Below are 22,686 nucleotides of genomic sequence, written 5' to 3' on the forward strand. Positions count from 1 at the left end.
TCAGAATGTAATCTGGTATAACCCCTTTATAAATCAATTTGACAAAATCTAATGTTTTTAAAATATACATATTCACTGAGATCTAAACTCTATTTTTAGGATTTAAGTAATTATGACAATATATGAAGATGTTCATGATAGGGTTGTATAGAACTACAAAAAAGCAAAAAAAAAAAAAAACCCACAACATTTTAATGGTTAAATAAAAATATCCTCAAAATATACTAAGTAAAAAAAGAAACAGATAATAAACAGAAAGGACAGTATAATCTCTTTTTTGGTAGGGAAGAAAAAAACTGGGATACTCAACAAAATGTCAACAAAACTTATATGGTAGACTTATGAGTGGTTTCTAGTTGTTCTTGCTTTTTTATATTTTCCAAATTAAAAAAAAAAACATACTTTATAGTCAAAGGACATACGAGAGAATTGTCTGAGGTGAGAGAACTTCTCTTCTTGCTTATGGTGGTGGTTACACAATTGCATGCGTTCGTCAAAACTCATAGAACTATATATCACAAAGAATGAATTTAACTACATAAATATTAGAAAGTGTACATAAATTAAGTACACTAAAACTTATGAAAATAGCTACATATAAACATATGGATGGATGGATGCATACATAAGTCTTTACTATTATTAATCTGTTTATCACTTGGCTGATTTTATTCTAGATATTTAATCCCAGGAAATATTAAGAAAAGCACACAAGGATTTATACCTAAGAAAATACAGCCAACATTATTTAAAGCAACAAATAATTGGGAACGACAGAAGTTTGTGTAAATAAGATTTGGTCCAACACAAAGATATTGATTATAAAGATTTTGTCCAGCTATAATGACCAAACATGGAGACCACTAAAAATCAATGTTTTAGTAGAATAGTTAATTTTCTTTAACTCAAAATTTTATGTGGGGGGAAAAAGCAGGTCATAAAATAGCACATATGGGAAATTCCTAATTTTGGGTAAGGAAGGAACAGGGAAAGTTGAGTGCCTTGTTACACAGACTTGGAAAAAACTACCCATCTTAGTATGCTAAGATGTTAACAGTGAATATGATATGCATAGTGGGATATTTTTTCTTATTTGGACTGTTCTATACTTTCCAAAATTTCTGTTATGAACAATTATTACTTCTGTGATCAGAAAAATGCTTCTTAAACATTAATATCACATAAATGTATCCCTGACTAGGATATGGAAAAATATGATAGAGAAGCTCAAAGAGTGAGGTATTAAGTAATTATATTAACAACCAAATTGTTTTAACAACTGGAACGATTATTTATAGCATGGAAATTATTTTACCTACAAAATCCGTAATGTACTAGCACTTGATTCTCTCTCCCATTCAATTTTTGACAGTACCCACCATGGTTCTTAGAACACTTGCACTAAATGTTTCTTTTGTTCACATATAGTGCACGGTGAGACTTTTTTAAAAAACACACACAAAAAAGTAATAGCTATTCCATTATGGTTATTCAGAAAACACTAAAGAATTCAATACTATAAATATATTGCTTGAACCTACTGAGGACCACATACACCAACAAATTTAATTTTGAGAAGCAACATAAATAAAGGATGTATAGCAATATCCTCATTCACTTTTCTAAGATGTAATCTTTGAAAAAATTTAAAGCAACATGTGAAAAGGTCAGATATGCACACTAAAAAGGAACTACCTCCAAAGACCCGAAAACACCAAACTATAGTCTAACATCACAAATCTTTCCCTAGACAGCCAACAGAATCAATAGTTTGCGAGCCACTGGGGAGAACAACAAAGCAAGAAACATGGCTGCAACACCTGAACAACACATTGCTTTGAAACAGTTAATGTGATGCTGGGAGGGAAAGTCACACAATATGAATCCTGAAACTCAAACAAGCCTAGAATACATTGACTAAGCTAATAGCTGCCAAGGATGGAGAATCACACTCAACTTACAAAAAAAAAGCAGTAAACCAAGTGCAAGGAAATAAAACTTCTATGTATAACTCTCTAACAGAGAATCATTGTAAATGAACAAATAAAAACAAAGAGGATTACAACATTATTACAGAATTATTTCTTAGAAAAAAAGGAATATAAAAAATTTCCCCTCATCTCTTGTTTGCTATTACTCCTCTCACTACAAGAAATGTACGCTGATTAGTTTTCAGATCCTGTTGGATTTGGGACAACATGATCAGAACTTGGGAAAACATGACAGAACTTAAGTGGATCATTATGGAAAACTAGAGCACCCCATATGCAAGAGAAACAAAGAAAATAAGGAAATCAAGTTTCCTTTAAGAAACCCAACACATAAATATTTCAATGTTTTAAACTCGGTGGTAGCTAGTTTCAAAATAAAGTACCCATATATTATCTTCCTTAAGACTTGATTCTTTTCAGAAAGGATTTGAAGGTACTATGACTAAGAATATAATCAGATCAACAGAAGTAAAAACTGGGATTTTGGATACAACATATTGTGGTGGTGGGAACTTTACCTTCCCCCGTACATTCCTAGGTAACTCTTTGTACCGAAAACTTTTGGGCATAGTAGTTGAGCCTTCTTAGGCCTGGTTGCTGCTGAGGACTGAGATGTGACACAGGGTACGTGGGTGCATTGAGAACCCAGTGACATCACAATCACTTAGCTCAGAGGTTGTACTTCTTCTTTGGACATCAAGGACAAGGCACGTTAAGGAAAGGCTTGGGACTACGGGAAAGCTCGTATATTTTGAATGACAAAGTACTTGGAAACGCTAGTGTTCAATTTTAATTGCTCAAGGGAGAAAACAAAGCAGGTACCTGCTCAATTTGATACTAAGAAGCCAGAGATTACCAGGATTGAGAAAAGGCAACAACTGTAAATCAATGCACCCAGGATATCCCTATAATTATATTTCCTATCATTCTAAATCTTGTAACAAATCTGAAACACACATATAATGGATGGAGAAAGATTTAGTCTTTCACAATGATATGGATCATCTGTGGCATAGATCAATCTCCATCTATGTAATAACTCACATAGGCAAATAAGAGCAGAAAAAAAGAGCTTTATTCCTCATCAAACCTACACAGAACACAAAATATATAGGAACCTAATAAAATTATATGCTGACATAAAACAAAGAGAGAACTGAAATATCCAACAGGGATGAACCTAAACCTGTAAGGTAATAATACATTTAGAAGCTATGGAACATGATCATTGAGAATACCAATTGGCCGTAACAAAATAATTAAAGTAGCCATGTGTTCAATTAGCTGAATACTAGACTTCCGTTATAAATGAGAAATTACATAGGGTTCACTGAGCTTTTATCAAGTGGCATTAATAAACAAAGAATTACACAAAGTGCTGTTTTCCGAACCACATTAGAAGATGACCTTCAAAAAGGGTAACTCATCTAGGTTAACTTGAATGATGCCCAACCTATTATCAACTTTAGCACTTTTCAATGACTACTTAGAGGCACGAGCTATGACCAAACCCCAGCTTGAAATGTTAAACTACACTTATGTCCGCTAACATAAACTGAATACGGACCAGGACTTCCAAGAGACTCCTTAATCCTAAATCTGGAACTCATATCCAGGCCCCAGGACTTGATCAGTCCATTTGTTTCTGTTTTGCCTTCCCCAGAAGAGTTTCAAGAACTCTGGTCTACATTTCAGCTTTTTCATGCTAAGGACATACTGGAAACAGCCTAATGAATAAGTCCTCTTCCACTTTTGGGCATATCTGCTTATTTTCTTCAAAATGCCGGCAAAGTGGCTTTTGAAATTAAAAAGTAAAGCCAACAATGAGTGAAGAGAGGACGTTATTAGGTACATAAATTTAGAATAGAAAACAACCTAGTGTTGCTTTGCTTTAAATTCTTCCAGTTCTCTCCTAGTAGTTGTGCAGAACATGGTAGTTAACAAAAGAAGCAAAATTAAGAGCTAGATGAAGTCAGAAACAATTTTACAAGCTTTCTTCTACAGCTTTAGAGAGGAAAAATAATTTTTTATTTATACACTTACTTCTCCATGTTTCTAGTTTCAGAACTTACTACCACTATGACATAGTAGGTAGTCCACCTGGTGGGGAGTCAGGAAATCCATATACCCATTCCAACTCTGTTAAATCACGATGGCCACCTCAGGCCTCGTCCATGTTCTAAAATCCTTCTCTAATATTACTTCCTTCATGTAGCTTTTCCCAAGTCATACCCACCTCCCCACCCCCTGATGCCTCTGCTACTTTTGCACCTAATAAAACTTTCAGCAGGTCTCTTACGGCACCTGTTTGCCTTTTTTTTTTTTTTAAGATTTTACTTTTAAGTAATCTCTACACCCAATGTGGGGCTTGAACTCACAACCCCGAGATTAAGAGTCACATGTTCCACTGACTGAACTAGCCAGCTGCCCCTTATAGCCCCTGTTTTTGAGTTTGTCTTGGATCATGTATGTTTACTTAGCCACTGTCCCTCTCTCAACTGTAAACCCTCCTCCCTGTCTAGGAAGAGATTTACTCCTCTCTGGATCTCTGGCTCAACCTAGGTCTGGAGCTTCCACAAAGGAAACACTCAGGACATGGTAGCTCAAATGGAAAAAAAGTACACTGAGGTGAAGAGACTGGAGGAAGTAAGTAGACACAGCTTCTGGGGAGCAATTCTGTCACAGCATCTGTGATTTACTTCAAGATGTGCAGTATGACATCATGTGTCTGTGTTCCTTAGGTTAAGCTCTGAACCAGGTGCTGCCAGTATGCTACTCAAGAACACACAACGCAGGAGCAGTTAGCAAGTATTCTTACTGGAAGTGTGAAATCGGAAGCTGAAAAAGTAGAGGTGGGTACTACAAGGGCTTCACTCATGCATGCCTTGATCAATAATGATGGTTTGCTAATTGGCACAATGACTGGTGCAAATGAGATTTTATTAGTGAAAATGGTTCATTAACTAGCATGATGTCAGATATAAGTTCTTTTTAGTTAGTAAAATGAACGCTCAAAAAGATACAAGGGTTAGCTAATGGAAGGACACTCCTACATCTGCGGTGTAACCAGTTATCAGACAGTGAGAGCTTATGAGAACAAAGCACACAGCTCTAACTTTAAGGATGGTGCCTTAGGCTTAATCGCTTAACAGTCTTGTATCCAGGCATTGGTTGAAGACAGAGATTCTCACCTTTGGCATTACTGACATTTTGGGCCAGACCCTTCTTTGTAGTGGAGAGCTGCCCTATGCATCGCAGAATGTGTTTAGTAGCATACCTGCCCTCTATGGTGCCAACAGTACCACTCCAACTCTGAGCTGGGACAACCGAACACGTTTGCAGACATTGCCAAAACTGCCCCAGTTGAGAACCGCTGGTTTAAGAGGATTGTTGGCTGCCTAAAGTCAACCATAAGCAGCCTAGTCTGCCCCAGGTAACCCTTGTCCTGAAAATAAAACAACTTAAAAGAATAGACAACTGGGACCACTGAGTTTTACTGAATGGCTTGTATCAATTATTGCTAATACATTTTTCTTCAATAAACACCTGTTTGTATTATAAAACTGAGGTGGAGACTTGCTCCCATTATAACGTGGCAGGGTTGCACCACAAAGGTATAATGTATAAAAGCAACAAGAATGGCTCACATGCATGTAATGAATAATATCTCAGTGAGAAAGGAAACTGGGAATGTAATTTTTTATTTATGAATTCTTTATTTCTGAAGTATGCAATTTATAAAATAAGTATGTAAGTTCTGTCTTTTCTATAGCTCCCTATATAAACAGAATCAATGCCCGTATAACCTAAAATTTTTGAATCCATGCAACTGATGTTCAGTTCAGGCAGAATGGATATCCAGTTGACATGAACTGGTACTAGTTGTTTAACATGTGTTCCGCTTGGGCAATGACAACACTAGACCTGATGTTAAATATTTTATAGATCATTCCTGAGAATAGGTATATAATGATTCCATTATAATTTACAACTTTCAATGTTACAAAGCAACATGACAGTTCAACATGAAAAGTACTGAAATATATCACCTGCTCAGTTCAGTTCTGTATATTCCATGCTGGTCCCGAACACCCATTTGAAAAAAGAACATTCATCACGATACCCAGCACGTAAGAAACACTAACTAAATGCTGAATCAAAAGTAAATGAACTGTTAGGATTTCAAAATTCTTAAATAAGCAGCTTTATCTTTTCTAATGACACTAACTTTACCTACCCCATGTTTACGAAAGACACAAGTGAATGCAAACATGCATCAAGTCTAAAAGACCACCTGAATCAAATTTGGCAATGGAATAGAAAACGATGTTCCAGAAGACCAAGTTCTATGAATAAATAAGAACCTCATGTCACAGAATCATTAGTAAGCTTAGAAACTTTAAGGATCAGAATGATCATCAAAAGAGGAAAAGGCAGTTTTTGAAAGGGACCATATTCAAGAAAACTACTGGGCTCAGAGCAGGAAGGGGCTTTTATTATCAAATCCAGCTGCAGAATAGATGGGCATTATAAACCACTGAGTGTTACCATCGCATATAAGAGCAGCATGGTCTTAACTCCAGACCACATCTGACGGGGTCCAGAGTAGAAAGGAGCAAAGTGCAGTTCCACTACAATGTCTCGATCTCCTTGTTCCACATTGTGGGGAATAGTACTTCCATTTCCAGGCACTTATGTATAATCCTGTTTTACCACGGAGATTAAAAACTCTCAGAAGCACTCTAGCACAGAGATGCTGCGTGAGCCACACTATTTGTGCCAAGACACTTGGTGGCCCTGATCTGACACCTAAGTTGGACAACAACATGGAAGCAATTACCGCCCAACTTCTGACTTCCTTTTCTTTGTATTAACTTGCGTTTGTTCAATTTACATTTAGATTCAATGCGTATATTACTGGGACCCATTGGCCGCAGTCAACCTCTCCTCTTATAACCTTATTCCTTGTTGACGGAGGGAATTGCCAAGGTCTGGGAGCAAGCTGGCTCTGGGACCCTTGCTCTTGACAGCAGACATCACTCACTGACTGGATTTCTTTCCATTTTGGCTCGACATGAAGGGAAGACAATGTAAAAGTGACTAGTCAACGATTTGTAGTTATTTTCAACCCTACCCAACATAAAGAGATTTTTAAAATTTGCTGTGAAGCTAATGCAGAATATTCTAAACATGTCTTCAAAACCACCGATATGCCATGTCAGCTCAGGCCCACTCGGATGCAGACGCGGAGGCAGATCAGAAGTAGGAGGGATGTACTGGGGGGGAAGGATAAAGGAGAGAGGGAACAGGAGCGGCAGAGTGAGCCTCTGACTACGCTGTAGGCCTGATACCTGTGGCGCGAGGTGAGGTTGGAAGGAGACAACCGCGTATCCCTGAAAAAAGCTCCGAAAAGGCCAGGACAAAGAGGAGCCCCAGGGCGAAGACTGACCATTAGAGGAATCCTGTGTCAGGCAAGATGGCACAGCTCCAGAGCCTCTACCGTGTACTATCAGCCAGGCAGGGGCATGGCCTGGGGACGAACACCTGCGGTGGGTTCCAGACTTGCAGCAGCTTGAGGCTTACGGCCAAGTGCACCCTTGGCAGCACATTCTCTCCAAGAGTGAGAGCCGAAAGGCACACCCCCATGGCTGCCACATAACCTGATTTGCAAATGACAAAAACCAACTCTGAGCAGATCTTAAACTTCAGCTTCCAGTTCGAAATAAACCAGCCACCACAAGTGAGTTCATATCTGTTTGTACATATCAGTTCCTTGGGAACTGCCCCAGTTATGCAGGCCAGGCTGCATATTTCCAATCGGACCTAAGGAACACAACTTGATCCAGAAGTCCTGCGTAGCAAGAAAAGCAACAAAACAGTCATCAGACAATTAAAGTTTCAATTCCAGTTTGGCTGCTAACTCATGATCCTGGTAATAAGTTCCTTAACCTCTTGGGGCTTGTTTCCTTTCCTTTAAATTAAGGGGATGGTCTAAATAATACCTAAGATCCCTCTAACATTCACGTTTTATGCATTACATCTACCACAACAATTCTGCTGTTATTCAATTTGAATCTACTCTCCAGCTAGGCCAGAAGAAATTCACTGAATGCGTATGTTTTGCTGCCCAATTGTTAGGATGCTACAAGTACACATTAAACGTTTGGAGTGTGTATGTGACACCTGGTTGCCAGGGGCAGACGCTGCATGGCAGCCGTGATGCTCCCTCTCTGCCTGACGTGGCACTGGTGGTGGGTGTCCAGTTACTGGAGAAGTGATGTGGCCTTTCCCGGCTCTCAGGCTCTCAGCAATAGTCACAGGCCTGCTTCTTGAACCTAATGCTACCTGTCAGATTCAAACAGGTAAGACTGACTATAAAATGGGCCGCTTTCTAAAACAAATTCAGCTCACTGCTGCTAACCAAATCACACTGGCTCTCATTTTCTACCAAAAAAAAATGACTAAGTGCAGAAAATAACTGGGCATTCTTCTCTCATTTATAATGCTTTAAACAGGATGGCACGGTGGAATTACGTCACAGGCACATTTAATTTATGCAAATACAAAACTAGTCCCTGAAGGAGGGGACAGAGGAATTTTTTTTTTTTAACGTTTATTTATTTTTGAGACAGAGAGAGACAGAGCATGAACGGGGGAGGGTCAGAGAGAGAGGGAGACACAGAATCTGAAACAGGCTCCAGGCTCGGAGCCATCAGCACAGAGCCTGACGCGGGGCTTGAACTCACAAACCGCGAGGCCATGACCTGAGCCGAAGTCAGATGCTTAACCGACTGAGCCACCCAGGCGCCCCTGGACAGAGGAATTTTAAGTAACGCACAGGATTCTACTACCCCATCGGGAAGCCTGGGACAGACGGCCTGCCGCACTCTTGGCCTCCCTCGTTTCCTGCCCAATGAATGGAATTCTAGTGCTTTAAGATAATAGAGTTTCCATTCACAAATCCTTAAGTAAAAGCCAATATTTTATCTAGTGCTCAACTAAAGAAACACAGTGACTCAATAACAGAAGAAAAATAGCATGGCTGGGCTCTTAAGAATAAATTTGAACAAAAGAAATCTTTGCCTCATACACGGGTTTTGTTTCTGGGCTTCAGGTTTCTTTGTTTTTGTTTTTAGTCTTACTGAGATGTAATTGACATAAAATTCTCATGCTGATTTTAAAACTAAACCCTTAAGATGTGACTCCACTGTATTCCCAGAAAAACTGGAATTGGGAAAGTATTACAAGGATAAAAGTTATTTTTAAAACTTTCCTCAGCAATGGCCACTGGTAATGAAACTATGAAGGGGTACCTGGCCCTCTGTACAAGGCCTCCAGCTTACCTGACCAAGGAAAAGCGGTTAAGATATGAGACCATGGGAACAACAAATGATAAACTCAAGCTTCAACAAAGCAAAAATGGAAAGAAGTCTTAGAGAGGAGGAATGGAAAGAAGAGAATGCACCCAAACCATCAATCATCCAAACAGAAAGCAAGAGAGCAGACCAGATAGAATGTAAATAAGCCACTTCTATTCCTGGATCAAGCTGGTTGAAGAAGGATGAGAAGGCAGCCATTATCTGCCCATGGTGGAACCACACTGAATCACACCTCTTCTCATTCTCTGAGCTCGGCTAGCTTAGATTTAGCACTGTTCTCATCCCTGTTTACACACTGGTGTGGAAACCCCATAATGGTACAGAGATTCTCAAATTCCAGAATCCCTTGGTACACTGAGGGGAGGGAGGGGCGCTTTTCATCCAAGGTTTGCTGAATAAGGAACTCAGGAATGGACATAACCAAAATGTCCACTTACAATTCTTAACAACCTTTATCACTTTTTAAGACCTAAAACTACATAATCATGTTAGAAAGCCTCACTCCACAGCAATATGAAGTAAAGAGTACAGTTTTATAACCCCCCCTTTTTTTTAATAGTTAAGGAAACGGTTCCAGACAAGAGACTTGCCTGAAATCTACAGCTGGAAGAACTGTCTCGTGAAAACAGAATTTCTAACTCTCCCTACTACTACAGCTCACCAGGCAGACACTTCTATAGGTTTGGATCCAAGAATGAAAAGCAACTTTTTTGATTTTGACTTGGTTTTGCCTGCTGGGAAGTCAGAATATTATTAACTATTTGACATGATATCCTGCCTGCCTCATAGTTATGGCCATCTTATTATATGTTATCTTTCTGGCTTAAAAATCATCCTCCTGTGAGTATGATTTTCATTCATCCATCATTTGATCAGATGCCAGAAAGCCCCTAGCAACTGTTCTGACTGAGGAGCTAAGTGATAAGATCCCAGCCCCAAAGAAAGTGACCCCCACCCTCAAGCCTCTTAAACCAAGTGCAAGTACAATGCAAGTAAAAAGATGATCTTAATGACATAGCATGAGTGACACGTGATGCCATATTTATCAGCTATCAAAAACACTCAGGCAAAAAGAGAAAGGATCATACACATTTGAAGCAGGAATGTGCCTTAGAAACCAAGGTCTTCAGATGTTAAAGAACTAATTCTGGGACAGCTCTACTCACATAAGATCATAAAGCTAGTTAGTCATGAGTTAAAAAAAAGAATACAGGTTATCTTGACTCACATTTAGAGTTGACATACTAAACAATATCTCAAAAAAACCTGCCTGTGAATAAGAAAAAAGAACCCAAAAATAAAAATTCTTGCTATATCAAACATAACATCACTGCTTCCCCCCTCGACCGCCCACCAGGCACATACACAATAAAAAAGCATGCATTTGCATGGGTGATCATCTACAGAGCTGCTAAGGGTGTTCACAATCTGGGATGAGCACTGAAGAAGTGGACAAAGATACTACAGACCACAAATCAAAAGAGGTGCATGAAAACATATTCACTGGAAGTAACAGGTATATATGTTAAGCATAAATACCAACATGTGTAAGTCATTCAGTACAGCAAAAGAAATTTATTGCTGAAAGCTCTGGCTTGATTCTTTAAAATTTTAACAATATTAGCCAGCTCTTCTATTTTAAAATGCTGGATGTTTTGTGATCCTTGCCATGTCACCTAGCACAGAATATTCCAGACTCCAGGAAAGAATTAGTGCTTTTTTCTAACTGAACTAAAAAGGCAGCCTGTTTGCTCTGAAAAATGGCTACCACCTGCTATTAATCTGAGCCCGAAAACAAGCAGTGTAATGACATTAGCAAGTTAACACTCCCTCCCCTACTTTCCTCAAAGAAGAGCAAAAGTGACATTTCATAATCTCAAAAATTTTGCAAAAAGTTCTGAGATAGGATTTGTATTTTACTAATAATAAACTGCAAATGATATATGAGATTATGAAAACCAGATACTGTGTCCCTGTGGTGTGACAAGCCTGGTTTAAGCGCTGAAGGAATTCCCTCCCAAGTCCCCCTCTCTTTTTCCTTTATTCTTTTTGTCTGGTGTCAGATGAATGAATACAAGCAGTAATGATGACATGATCAAGGAAGAGTTGACAACTGGCGGAATATTTGTAAAAAAGACTGCTTAACTGATCTTTGCAACAAGCTGTATTTTGTCCTACTCGTGCTTTCTGGCTCCTGAGGCAGCCTGCGTCCTCAAGAGCTGAAATGTAACATAAAGCAGTTACTTGACGTATTCTCCAAATGATTTCTGGAACACTTGGGAGAACTCTTCCAATTTGGCTGGTAGAAAAAATGGGCCACCAACTTACTCAGTTCTAAGTAAGCATACAACCATTATCTAAGCAGAATACACAACACACGACAGCCCATAAATGACTCTGGGGCCACTGTGAACATGTCTGTTCCTAAACCAGACCCTACACACCTGCAAACATGTTAAGTTAAATGCTAAAATAATTTGCCCCTCTGGACAACAAAATCAACCTAACATATGTATTCATTTATTCAACAAGCACTCAGTGAAACCTATTTCATGAAGATCCTCCAACACTGTGCTAGACATGGGAGAACACAATAGCCAAATACATCTCAGTGACCATAAACCACAACCCTCAACCTCCGATTTGCACAGAGCTATAAAACCAGCAACAATCCATTCTTGTCTACTAACTGTGTTCTTCAAGAATTCACAAACTGGCGTGAAGAGCAGTGCATGGGTTGTATAAACAACCAACCATAATAAAAGATAATATATGATAAGGACAGTGAATGGTGCACAAAAAATAAAGGATTCGATCAGCTGCACCAGAACTTGAAAGCTCCATGAGTAGGATTTAGATGGGCAGAGGCAGAGTCAAAGGCCACTGCAAGAGAGGGGGCAGTAATCAAAGGTACACAGGAGAGAAGACAAGAGGCCTCGGCGCATACAGCAGTTAAGAGGGAATTTACAGTAGGAGGGTCAGAAAGTAAGTGGGAACTAGTCTGCAGGAAGACATAACTGCCTGGCTAAGAGGTCCGGACTTCATCCTGCAGGCCATGGGGGGCCTCTAAAGGTTTTGGAGTGGGATGAAAACGGTATTTTAGGAAGATTAATCTTGGTGCATAGGATGGATTAGAAAGAGGGGAGAATGCCAGTGGGGAAACCATTAAGGGGGCTGTTGAAAGGATCCAGGTGTGAGATAATAGCGGCCTACGTGTGCTGAACGGCATTTATGTTTCCACCAGCACTTTCTAAATACCATCTGAAGTAAATGTATAAATCCCAGTGAGAGGACAGGGGACTGCAAAACTGAAAGAACAAACCATTCTCCAAAATGCAGGGGAGACGTGCGAGCGTGAACACAGTGCGTCCCGTCAGCCACGCCACAGAGGATCTCCAGACAGAAATGACCATTGAAACCATGTGATTTGGAGATAGGCCATGGATATATTTGATGTCAAGCACACCATTCTAAAATAAAATTCACTAGCGAGGAAAATATAATTAATGAAAGAGGACGAAAATTGGGACAGGTTACCATGAGATCTCAGGCATTGTTTTCTTTAACCACCAGTGGCAGTCGAAGGTTAAAAATCTGGGAAAATACAACAGACAGCATTCTCCAGATCCAGCTCCACACAAGTACCAATGTCCTTCCATCAAGATGTTCAAATTCACTACAGTCTAACGCTAAATTTCAAGTCCTTTATCCTGAACAAAAGATTACTGTATAAAATCCATTACCTTAGAAAAATCATGATGGCTCTAGATAAAGTTTTTAATACCCTAATTTTAATATTTGCTCAGATATTTCACCAAGATGTTGTTTTGTATGCCACTTTAAAAATGTTAGTCAAGGAAACCTGTATTCCATGATTAATTTGTGATTTAACCAGCTTTCTGATCTTAAAACCATTTTTTAATGGTTTCTAAGGTATGGTCAAAGAGTTTTAAACTCCAGACCCTCCTCCAATGAATTTCAATAGATGGCTAAGATGCCCCAAGAAGTAGGTCAGAAGTGAAAGCCCTTGTCCTGCATGCTGGGTCCAGAACAGGCTGGATCCCTTAGGCATCCGTGGACACTTCAACAAAACAGAAAACGAACCAAAAGGAAAACCACTCTTAATAACAAAGATTAATAAAAACTAATAGTTGTACAGCACTTAGGAGTTTATAAAGTTCTTTCATATTTATTACATCATTTAATTCTCAAAACAATGCTAGGACTAAATTAAATTCTCTACACAACGCCTAGAGGACAGCATAGCACAAAAATAGTAAAATAAACCCTGAGAAAATGATCACCCCAATTTTATACCAGAACACACCAAGGTCACAGAAGTGAAAAGAAATGGTCAAGTTACAAAGCCAATAAAGTCAAGATGTGTACAGTACCTTTCTCACCTTCTGCCCAAAGCCATGCCCAGGCTCCACTAACCATTCCCTGGTACGAACTCCCATGGCACTTGCAGCCTGCAGCACCCAGTGCATTCAGCAAAAGTTATGAGAAAACTTCTTGTATGAGGCATCGTACAGAGGATTGCTGCTTAAGGGTGTATTAGTCAGATTTCTCCAGAGACACAGAACCAATAGGATATGTGGAGAGATATATAAGAGGACATTCATTATAGGAATTGGCTTGCAGAGTTACGGAAGCTGAGAAGTCCTACAAACTGCTGTCTGCAAACTGGAGAACCAGAACGCTGGTTGGTTAATTCAGCCCGGATCTGAAGGCCTAAGAATCAGAGGAGCTGAGGCCACTGGTTTGACTCCTGGAGTCCAAAGGCCCAAGAACCAGGAGCTTCAATGTTCAAGGGCAAGAGAAAAGGACTTCATCCCGGAAGAAGAGACAGAATTCACCCGTCCTTTGCCTTTTTGTTCCATTCAGGACCCCAACAGAATGGATGACGCCTACCCACATCGGTGAGGGCAGATCTCTTTACTCAGTGTACTGAATCAGATATGTTCATCTCTTTCAGAAATACCCTCACAGACACACTTAGAAATGATGTGTTACCAGTTAGTTATCTGGGTATCCTTTGGACCAGACAAGCGGAGGACACATAAAGTTAACCAACAGAGGCTGCAACAAGAATGAGAAACTAATCAGGTATGGGTTTTCCTCTGAAAAACTCTCCATGCTTTAATAAAATCACCAAAAGAGAGAGTGACAGAGAGAGACAGAGAGACAGAGAGAGAGAGAGAGAGAGAGAAGAAGGAAGGAAGGAAGGAAGGAAGGAAGGAAGGAAGGAAGGAAGGAAGGAAGGAAGGAAGAGGGAAAGAGGGAAAGGGAGGAATGGAGGATACAAGCATACAAATAACTATAAAAACAAAAGTAAAATTTGTAGACTGTGAACTCCTCAGGCGCAGGGTGGATGCCTTTTGATCACTGCATGAACAGAGCCTAGCAGGTACCTAAGAGAAGCGCCATGTAGTTTGGAGGATGAATGACGAGATTTCCTCATACGCTTACCTACATTGCTCAGGTTCCAGACGGCCACAGAGTGGTTTAACTAAATGCACACTCTTTATTCCTCAACTTTCTTATTGACTATTGGCATTTCAAAGAGTATATTTTTGAAAGAGGAAGATGAGTAAGAAAAAGTGTATTTCTGAAATGGCCCTTTGTAGATCTCTCGCCCAATTTGATACTGTGCATTTTTACATGTGTCATTTCCTCCATCTCTCTTCTTCCAAGAGATAGGCCTAAGCAGTCAGCTTAAGATTTCCATTTCCCTTGATCCAATCTGACCCCCTCTACTTTATCACACGGAACATAGCAGTGCATTCTGATCGGTAAAGAGCTGGCAATTACATGCTTCCAAGACACGCGTCCAGGATGGCAGACAGAAGCAAGTATGTCAACACCTCTTTCTCCCACGCCCATGGCAGACAGCACTCGGCCACCGCTGCCCTTTACTCACAGACTCTAAAGGGGGCCGCAGAACTTCCTCAACTCAGTGCTCCAGGCAGGCAGTCCCAATCAACTGGAGCTGGCTGACAGTTTGCCAGAGCACTGTCCTGGCTGTCAGACATGCTTTGGGTCAAAGAAAGAGCGAAGAAAAATGTACAGAATACTAAGAGGAGTAACAGAGAATAATTAGGGTGCGGGAGGTGCAATCATAGATCAGGTCCCAAAAGAAGCACAGACCGTGCTGAACCATAAAAGGAGTTAAAGGGCACGAAGACAGTGGACAGAAAAGCTGGAGGAGATGGGAGTTGCACAAATACAAAACAGTGACCCAGTGGCCCCAGGAGCATGCCCAGTCCCTAAATGCACACATCTAAGTAGAAACCGGTAGAAAGAAAGCAGGCCACACTCTGGGAATCAGGGACTGATGGGGACAATATAGAAAGAGGTTCCAGCCAGGAAGTGACCAAAAGATGACTTACCACTCCTACCCAAACAAAACTAGGGCCACCAGTTTTGTTTCACAGAGCATCACCAGGGTGACACCACCTTCGGGCAGAGAGCAGCCAGAGCCTATTTTCAGCTCACATGGGTAGAAAGGACGGGCTGTTTATATGGCGCCCTATTGTGCCCAGAAACCACCAGAATGCAAATGAGTCATGGCAGACACTGACAAGAGACCCATAAAAGGGCCCAGAGAACCCAAAGGTGTGGACAGCTCAAATTATTTTCATTTTCCTTCTTCCCATACACATCCTGTGAGAAACCAAAAGTTTGTTGCAGAGGTGCACAGAAAGTGATACGGGAAAATAAAACTCGGGTGCACTACTGGATACAAAACTTATCTTGGCTCAGCCGACTGGCTCCTTGCCTTGCTCTCCTGACTCCTGATTTAGTGCCTTTGAACTGACCTCACAGGACTGATGTTTGGTTTTCCATACCCTTCTTTTATAAACTTTTCTAAACCACTTCCCAAGCAGGTTAAATATTTAAAGCCATAAACTATGCAGGAGAACACTTTTGGCATGAGTGAGTTTTTACTTATAAATCCAATCTGACAAAAGAATTCAATATATATGCAATATGAGTAAACTAATAATTGAACATTAATGTGTCCTCCCACGTCCTTTTTATTCCCTCTTCTTCCCTCAGTTAGTGCTAATATTTTCTTTGGTAACAGAATAAAAGTCAATTATATCAGCCAAACTAGGAACCTGTCATACCCATAACTCTTCTTCACTTTCTCCATGCAACTATCACAATATCCTATCAATTAGTAGTTCATGTACCACTCTTAGGACTTTTATGATATTAATTTAACCACCATTAAGACCTACTGCTATTGGCTCGATATTTTTCTTTAAAGTAACTCATTTTTAAAAGCCGAATAATTATAAAACTTTATATAACTACCATAATTAGAAAACCAGATTCAACTGTCACAAATAGAAGACAATAGAGAAAAATACAATGAAAACAATTTCTGGTTAGAAATTATTGCCCAACCCAAGATTCTGAGCTTGCCCTCTGACATGCCCCATTCTCTTTATTAAAAAGGTAGATTAACCATGCTAGCGTTTAAAGACAAAGTATCACCGATGACGTTGGCAGTAAATTGTAGGAGTTAATGATATGTAATCCATAGCCAGAACGCCTGGGTTGGAATTTTAATTCCTCCACCTACTAGCTATGTGATATTAGGCAAGTTATTTTAACCCCTCTGTGCATTAGTTTCTTCATCTTTAAAATGGGACTATTAACAGTACCTCCCTCATGTGGTAGTTATGAGGTTAAACAGATTAGCATTTGCAAACACTAAATCTTCACTACAGGTTTGTTAAACAGAATATAACCACCACAATGACAAAACTAGGTTCTGCTGAAAAGCACACAGGCACAGCAACTACTCACAAGTCACAACAAATAACACTATCATGATGAACATTCAAGAACATGAATAAATCAAGACACTAGGTATGTCAACGACACATGCCAAGAGAGACCAAAGAGAATGTAGAGATTTCAACCGAAGTGAAGGAAATGAGCCCTGCATTTCCTCTGTTTGAAGCAGACCAGAGATTTGGCTTCTCCCCAAGTTCAACAACCTCAGGTAACTGTAATAGGCACGTCAATGATGACAAAACCCTGCTTCAAGGATCTAGAAATCTAAAGAGGGACAGTTGATTTTTAAAAATCACAACGTAATATAATGAGAAAGACGAATGTATGATGCCTAAAGGTGGGAAAGCAGGCTGCATTCAAGGACTGGCAACACATGTGAGAACCTGAACAGCTTCCTCTACATTGTCTACACCAACAAAACCCAAACACACAAGACCTTGAAAACAAGGGACATCTATAACACAATGCTTTCTTGCCACGTCATGCCCAGACTGAACAAACGTGAAGAATCACTGGCACAGTGGGCTGTGGCCAGCAGCACCAGGAAGGGAAGAAAGTCTTTAAAGATGGCCTGAAAGATAGCTGAAAATGAAGTGACATCACTGTAACCTACTTGGAAGCAACTACAAGGCGAGATCACACTGATGAGCAGCAAACCAAGCCCAAAAGGTGATGGTGAACAATGTATTAAGAATGACATCTGGCTGAAAATCAGGGCTATAAATACCTAAAGCTCTCTAACATCCGATTCATTTGGGATATAAAATCCAACCAAAGAAAGGGGGTCTGCACATCAGTTTTCTTGAACAGTGATCTCTACTTAGGACTCAAACATGCAGAAATGACATTATAATGTCAACCATCTAGGCCTGGGCATACAATTGTGTTCATCTAAATTAGTATCATTATGCATGTAATCAATAAGAAATATATTTCACCACAGAATGGGAAAAAAAGATGGTCTGGTTTATCTATGTGTTGTGATAGATACATCCTAAATGTCAATGAAATACAAACACACTTTTCTTTTCCAGGCAACAGCTTTCAAATGTTCTCAACCGCTGAGCTTGAAAGTGGGGAAAAGGGGTGCAGCTATGCCAAAGCAGCACCCCCTACCTGACAGAGATGTGTGAGCATTGAGAATGTGCTCAGTGAGGGGAACAGGGACCCTAAAATGCTATGTAATCAGATTACTTAAATACATCAACTTAGAAACAACAGGAGGAAAACTTTACTAATGAAGCTAAAATAGAGAAGAGGAAGATAAATCCAACAAGGACACACTGAGTCCTATGGATACCACAAGCTTCGAGGACATCCACTGGGAGAGCGGAGCAAGGAACCAAAGCTGAGGTAAGCAGGAATGCATTCAGGCAAGACAGAGGTGGAGAGCAGCGATGGAGCTTCTGGGAAACATGGGGTGAGGAAAGGGACAATTCTGACAAAGCTTTACTGTGAGTGAGTCACATTTAGAGGGCAAAAGCATAGGCCAGCAAGCCTGAGAAAGTGCTGGAACAGGCTTGTTGAGGGCAGATGTGGACAACCTCTATTGTTCCCACATTCTCTTTCCTCTGGTGTTTTCTTTTGGACTCTTTGCCATCATCTTTCCCTCCCTTATTTATCCATTTTTCCACTTATCAGTAATTTCTTTCTATTCTGGTCTCTTTTCTTTGTTCATTTTTCTTCCTCACTTTTGTTCTTGCCCTTAAGTGGGTGAAAATGTATGCAACACATTAAGTTGTTGTTATTGTTTTGAAGTTCAAAGGAAATCAAGTTGAATATGTTGTACTTTTGACTCTAAAAACCCAGAAGCATTAGTCCCACCCTCAGCCCCTTACTTGTGGCTGGGTTCCTTCCTTCCTTCCTTCCTTCCTTCCTTCCTTCCTTCCTTCCTTCCTTCCTTCCTTCCTTCCTTTCCTCCAGATAATTAGTAGAACTACAGAGAAAAAAAAATTCCCTATTCCTGATTTAGCAAATACATTCTTAGTTCTCTGCATCTTTGCTCGTACTGATGCCTCACCGATCTTTTCATTACTTCTCTAATTTCTGACTTTGTGAGCAGGGGGAACAAAGGGTATTAAGCCACAATTATCCCTGGCACACGTAAAATTGTGATGCTTTGTGTGAGATATATATAAAACTAATTTTTCACAGAAAGCAAAATGTTTTTCTCTGGTAAGTCAAAATTAGCACTGTCGTTGTAGAATCTCACACTACAGAATTAACACATATGGGGGACAGGCCAGTGAATTCTTGAGCCCCCGCCTGAAGCTAGCTCTCCCAATGTCTCTTGCTTACTCATGACCTATTTTTCTATATTTCCCAGTGATCTAGTTAAATAATACTTCTCATCCCTTGATTTCACATACTTCTCATTTTTAAATCCATTCTCTCTTCCTCTACTCTTCATCCTCACCAGTTTATTGTGGTCTGGGACTACCCTTCAAGTGCTCTTTCAGAGAATTAGAAATAATAACTAAATCATTCAGCAGGAAAAGATAGAAACTGATAAATGTGACACTTTGTTGAGCAGCCTCTTTTGCCCTAAATAGATAGCTTCATATCACTATTCTTTATTTTCCCTAGAATGAAAAGAATGTGGTAGGAAATTATTTATAATACAGTCTCTAAGTATATAATGAGTGCATTCAAATGGTACGGGCTGCACCCACGTTTATGATTCTGCTGTTGTTTAAAATAAAAAAAAGTAAAATCAATATATCTAACGGTAGAACTCTGCACTGGGTTGGCTAGTTTATTATGCTGAATCTGGACTGAATCTAAAAGTGTTCTATACACAATCCCACAGAGAAGATTAACCAATAGACTTTCCTTCTACCAGAACTAGTTCCTGTCTTTAAACTAAATCCCTCCTGCTGAAATTGAATCCTTAAAAAAATTAATCCCATACTCAGATGTAGCTAGAAAAGAGCCAGTCGTAATCCTCCATATCATACTTCTACACATACTAGCAGAAGGTAATCCCCTCAAATGTCTCCTCTTTTAACTAAATATCTGGGCTATACAGCTAAATGTTTTTTTATCCAGCTCTTTAACTGCAATGTGGGCCTTTTCTGTGTGTTACTCAAACTCAACATCCCTCTCAGTTTATTTAGATTCTGTGAGCTTTGGTTTCGTCATCTAAAAAACAAAGCTAGTGACACCTGCCCTATTACTTCTCTTTTAAGAACCAAATTAAATCATACCTGTGAAAGCATTAAGAATTTAAAAACAATATATTCATTACAAGTAGGTATATGAGCAAACAAATGAGAAATGATGACCAGAATGAAGAAAACACAGGAAATTTAACATAGTTAAAATTTAAGTTCAAGCTTGGTCTTTATTTTCTGTTTCACTACAGAAACTAATTCACTCTGTGACAACTTCTAGTTTTGATTCTAATAAGGAATAGCTTAGCAACTGACAACAAATTAAGATCTTACCTATTGCTATATTCAAAAAGACCTACTACAAAAGTGCTGAGTTGGCTGCTGGATGGCGGTGGTATAGTTAGGGACACCAAGACACTGAATCTCAAATCTAGCCTTTACTAGTTTTTGACCTTGGGAAAATCCCAAATCTAGCCTTTACTAGTTTTTGACCTTGGGAAAATTACACAGACTATCTAAGCCTTAGATTCTCCATCACCAAAATGAGGACAACAATCAGACACTCCTTAAATGGGCTCTGTAAGGATTAAATAAGACCATATATAAAGTTCTGGCACGGTGCGGCACACATGTGGGAAACAATACCATCAGGACTAGTAAATGACAGGCCTAAAACACAGACTGAAAAACAAAAAAATACCTACGTACTTTATACATTAAGTTGTAATAAAATACCTAAATACAAATTCCTTGCCAATTGTCTGAAATAAGAATGAGTCCTTTTCCTTGGGTATGGTTCTGCTGAGAGTTCCCCATAATCTTCATAATGGATTATCAATAATCTCAACTGGTTTCCTTAATGGTGAGTGAGGACTAAAAGACCCTCATAGAGCAATCAGCATGCAGGATCCTTCTTGGATTTCTTCCCTAATCTTTCCCACAGTTCTCTCACCCATACCCATACCTAACTCAACAGCAAATTTTCAGTAAATCACATTTATGAGTCTTTCCAAAGCATTCACCTTATTTTTCATATAATAGCAACAGATGACACGACACTTAATTAATTTATGCAGAAGTGACAACTAACATAAATAGGCTTGCAAACAAACATTACATACCCTCGGTAAGCATCCAACTTGGTAAGCATCAGGTAAGAAATGCACAGGAATGTTAGAAAGTCTACTAGTAACAAGAGCACCAATGAGCCATGGACATCACAGAGTATGTATCTGAGGGAATAGAAGTTGTTTCACCTACCAGGTGAAACCTGAAGAGGTCAGAGAAGGGTTATACTATAGCTGAATCATCACCAACACGTTTGCTTTCACTCTAATCCCATATATTTCCATTTGTTCCTGGAAGATTCCACATAAGCTGTTTACCCTTCTTTGACCAAATGATCCCCTAAGACAACTGATCTAACCCCCTCCCAGGAAGCAATAAAATCAACTTTCAAGTCGCCCAAATCCAGTCACAAGTTTTCGTGATTAGTCTGCAGTAATTCTAGCTTGCAGAAAGCAAAGACAGGGAACAATCCAGTAATATTAAACACATGGCATATTACTATTTGGCTCAACTGATAATGAGAGCACTTTTTGCACCCTAAGATCTCTGTGGCCCACGTGCACACTATTGGATGAGCAGACATGTCTTGCTCCAGTTTTAACAAGTTGTGTTCTAAATGCAACCCAACCCATTAACTCCAAAGAATTAGCCTTCTAAAACTGGCACTTCTCACAGATGTATAGCCACAGGCTGATGTGTCACACATCTATGAGGAGTATGACAAGTAATCTGACCCTACCAAAAAAGTACTAAAGGTTGTGACTGGTTTCCCTCTTACACAAATCACAGAAGATTCAAGATTATCCCTGTGATAAGTTGCTCTCATTCCTTGGGTTTCTGGGTGTTTTCAGTGAGAAAGGGGTAGAGCTTTAGCTAGCACACTGTAAATGCATTTCATCATCATGCCTTTATCTATCCCTTTATTTATAACACAGGTAACCCATGCAGCAATGTTGTATAGAAGAATATACAAAGAGCAAAAATCGTTCTATCACGGAGGTCAGTAAACTGTGGCCCAAGGGCCAAATCTTGCCCACCACTTGTTTTGGAAATAAAGCCTTACTGAAACATAGCCCCATCCATTCATTTATGTACTTGTTCATGCTGCTTTCAGGCTGCAATGACAGTTAAGTCATTGCAAGAGAAACTGTAAGGCATGAAATGCTTAAAAAATATTTACTATCTGGCCCTTTACAGATACAGTTTGCTGATCCTTGCTCCAACAGAAAATGTGGTACCTTAACCAAAAGACCTAGAAAACCCAGTCCTTTGACACTCTGGGACAGAAAAAGAAAATATACAAAAAAGATGTTTATCTGACAT

The 22,686-nt window shown here is 39.6% G+C and overlaps 1 protein-coding gene and 1 long non-coding RNA gene across 6 annotated transcripts in view; one reads left to right on the plus strand and one right to left on the minus strand.

Annotated features, from left to right (window-relative positions):
• The window catches only part of CHCHD3 (coiled-coil-helix-coiled-coil-helix domain containing 3), a 281,233-nt gene that overhangs the window by 100,523 nt on the left and 158,024 nt on the right, over positions 1 to 22,686 (minus strand). The window lies entirely within an intron of this gene.
• LOC109497623 lies at positions 2,655 to 22,619 on the plus strand. The gene is made up of 5 exons (XR_002740608.2): positions 2,655 to 2,809; positions 4,514 to 4,637; positions 4,733 to 4,843; positions 18,217 to 18,535; positions 22,299 to 22,619. It is a non-coding gene; the product is annotated as an uncharacterized LOC109497623 (long non-coding RNA).

The sequence above is a fragment of the Felis catus genome, chromosome A2 (genome assembly GCF_018350175.1).
Source record: "Felis catus isolate Fca126 chromosome A2, F.catus_Fca126_mat1.0, whole genome shotgun sequence".
NCBI classification, from domain to species: domain Eukaryota; kingdom Metazoa; phylum Chordata; class Mammalia; order Carnivora; family Felidae; genus Felis; species Felis catus.